General features: G+C 37.5%; 1 pseudogene; it reads right to left on the bottom strand.

Moving 5' to 3' along the window:
• Window positions 1–29: 29 nt before the first annotated feature.
• Window positions 30–147, bottom strand: LOC111741878 (annotated as a pseudogene).
• Between the last annotated feature and the right edge of the window lie 3,353 nt (window positions 148–3,500).

Raw genomic sequence — 3,500 nt, 5'->3', positions numbered from 1 at the left:
TATTTTTTTATTTTTATTTTTATTTTTTACACCTACAGCACCTGGTCTTCCTAGGTGGTCTCCCATCCAAGTACTAACCAGGCTGATCTTACTTAGCTTCCAAGATCAGACGGGATTGGGCGCATTCAGGGTAGCATGGCCATAGACTTTTTTTCCTTTCTTACGTCAATGATACACAGATGGTTAAATATTGCATAAAAGTAACTTAAGTAACTGACTAGCCAGTGTAGCTTTCTGAGCTGTGACCATAGGAAGATGAGAGTATTCTGGTTATATCATTATTTGGTAAAATATTACAACAAAACCTTTAGTGATAGCATGATTCATTAGCTAATATAGCATGACAAGGAAAAAAAAAAACATAGTAAGGCACACTCACTGAGTAAAGAAAGCCGCAGGCAGTTCCCTCCACGTCAGGGAGGACCCAATAAACTACATCATGAAGAGTGATTTTGTTCAGCATAAACACCATAGGTATTAGCTAGTGGGTTAGGACTTGAAGACATAGGGCTGTGAAATAGTATTAATCTCATATAGTTGTTATTCTTATAACAACCTTATGAATAAAGGTCAATTTGTTTTTACCCAAACTTCTGAGATAATGCTGAACTCAAAATGGGCAATCAACAAATACGTGGTAGTGAATGAATGAATGAATGAATGAAATAATGTGTTTATTAGGAGTTGCCAAATTGTTAGTAATAATTACGTGATGATAACAGTGACTTAAAACAGATAGTTTTATTTTCTTTCGCATAAAAAAAGTCTGCAAGCAGGTGGGCCAGGGCTGTGTCACAATTATACAATATTTCCATTATCCTTAGCACACAGAGACTTTTAAAAGGTTTCCTCATGGTTGTAAAATTTCTGCTAAGTTCTAAGTGTCATATCTCAGCTAAAAGCATGAAAAAGGAAGAAAAGGGCAAGGCCAAAAGAAGCCCACCTCGCAGATGAGTGAACTCCCTTTTAAGAGCTTTCTGGGACACCTATGCAGATGACTACTCATTGGTTACATCTATTTGTTAGAGAGTATGAGAAATGTAATCTTTGGTTATGTGTATAGTCTTGCTAATGAAAATTAGATTCTATTAGTAAGGAAGAAGGATATGGAGGAGGCAATTACCAATCTCCGCTATAAGCAGTGGTCAAAGTTGCCTCCATACTGGGATTCAATCTCTTGCTATACCTGTAAGATTAGATGTTCTCCCAATACAATGCATCTGTGTGTGTGTGGAGGCGGGGGCGGGGGTGGGGGGGAGGAAATCAATGCTTTAGAATCAGGCAGGGAAGTATGAAAAGAAATTATATGATGGAATTGATGAGTCAGGGACATGGAGATGTCAAGGCAGGAGAAACGGGGCATTCTAGGAATAAAACAAGGGTGGAGGAACTGAAACTCTTGATGAGGCTGACAGCAGGTATTGTGGTAAAGCTGTGAAAGAGCTAGAAAGACAGGCAGCTGTGGTCTGAGAATGGAATATGGGGTTTAAGATTCCAGAGGCTTAGCTATTCCAGAGAGTGACAAACTTCAGAGCCTGGTTTTCAAAGTAGAGTGGAGCTGAAGGTCACGAAAGTAGATTAGAGCTCATAGATGTATAAACTCTGATGGCATAGAATCATATCTATTAAATGAGCTTTATATATACATTTTTTAGCTGTGCTAAACACAAATGGATTTTCTTTTTTGTTGTAAAAACAATATAACTACATTTTTAAAAATAGAGGGGGAGAATCCTCACATTCCCACTATCTACACAACTCATATCTGGATTGGTGTATTGCCTTCCACATGATATACACAATTATAACCATAGCTTACTTATGATTGTCTATACTTTTATTTTAATTTAACATTAACATTTAACATTATATTGTAAGCATTATAATGATGTTGTAACATAATTTATAATTAATTGACAAGTTCTTAATAAGTGTTTCAAATCACAATTTTAGGATACTCCAGATCACACATCAAGGCCATGTTTCTAAAGATTCATTAGCATAACATTCACCACTCAAAACACAGGGTCAAGATTCTGAGTGTGTGTTTTGATTTTTGCAAATTTTATTACACATTTAATTATAATTTGAACAATGATAATTTTTTTTATATGTCTTTGGATCCATTCTTGCCAGAGAAAACTTTCAGGGGTTCAGTAATAAGGTAAAACAAATTCTCACTCCACTAAATCATCCAGTCTTTCAGCACACTTAAATCTTTTCCAACCCTAGAGAAAATCAGAGATGCCCTTTGGTTCCAGGTAGTGAAATGAGAACCAATGAAAGTTTGTAACTTTTTTATGTTGTATTTATGATAAAAATATATAAAGTATCTTGAAAAGATGCTTCTAAAGGGACGCTGGGCTTTATATATTATTACCCGCTTATAAAAGACAGTTTTTCATATTACTTGATCTGCTTAAAGCTCTTTAGTAAGCTTCTTTATCACTTACGGAAAAAGTTCAAATCTTTAATGTGGTGAATGAAGCCCTTTGTGGTTTGAACTCACTCTTGCCTTTCTAGTATCATCTCTTGCCTCTACCAGTCTCCTGCACTCAGCCATTGAACAGTCGTGTCAATAAATGTTCCCATTTTTACCTTGCTCCATGCTGTTCCACAGCTGTTCCACAACTGTTCCATTTTCTGATCTGTTCATCTGCTAATTCATCCACTTCCTTGACTTCTAAGCAAAGTCAGGGGCTCTCTCCTTCCTCTTCCTGTGGTTTTGTGATCATACGGCTATTCCCATTCTCTTTACACTTTACTGTAGCTATTTGTATTTCTGTCTCCTGCACTAGATTATGAGTCCCTAAAGGCAGAGACCAGATCTCAATCATTTTGTCTCCCTACTGTCTGACATATGTTAGTTTTCTAGCATATTTTTTTAAAGCGATGTCCCTCTAACACTGGGTACCTTACCTTGTAGCATGCATTACTGTGCTCGTTTCCCTTCAAACTTATTGAACGAATCACAGAGCTCAACTCCTTTCCTTCCTGTCCACATTTCCAACTCAGGGTAATAGCATTCCTACCCTCTCCACTGCCAGAGGCACTCTTGGAAAGGTGAGCAATGACTCACACATTGCCAAACCCTGTAAATACTTTCCAGCCTGGAATTATTTAAAATATTCCATGCCTTTGGCCCTGGGGGGACTGCTCTTTTCGTTGTAAAGGGCAAGTGTTCCCCGCTCCCTCCTCTGACACTGGGGACTCCTCCTCTCTTTCTAACCTTTGTCCTCCTTTGTAAACTCTTCTCTGCTTGCCCTTCTCTAAGGTTTGGTTCTCAGTGCACTGCTCTTCTTATTTTCTACACTCAATGTTGAAAACTTTTACAACATCATTTTATCTCTGTGGCTTTAACTACCACTACCTTTTAATAAGTCTTCAAACTATATCCAGTCTTCACCTCTCATGTGCACTCCAGATTTAAATACCCAACTGCCCAATGGACATATAAACATATTTTATAATCTCCTTAAACACAAGTGCAAACCTGAACT

The sequence above is a fragment of the Pteropus vampyrus genome, unplaced genomic scaffold, assembly GCF_000151845.1.
Source record: "Pteropus vampyrus isolate Shadow unplaced genomic scaffold, Pvam_2.0 Scaffold82, whole genome shotgun sequence".
Classification (NCBI taxonomy): domain Eukaryota; kingdom Metazoa; phylum Chordata; class Mammalia; order Chiroptera; family Pteropodidae; genus Pteropus; species Pteropus vampyrus.
This window is presented reverse-complemented; position numbering and strand designations above follow the sequence as displayed.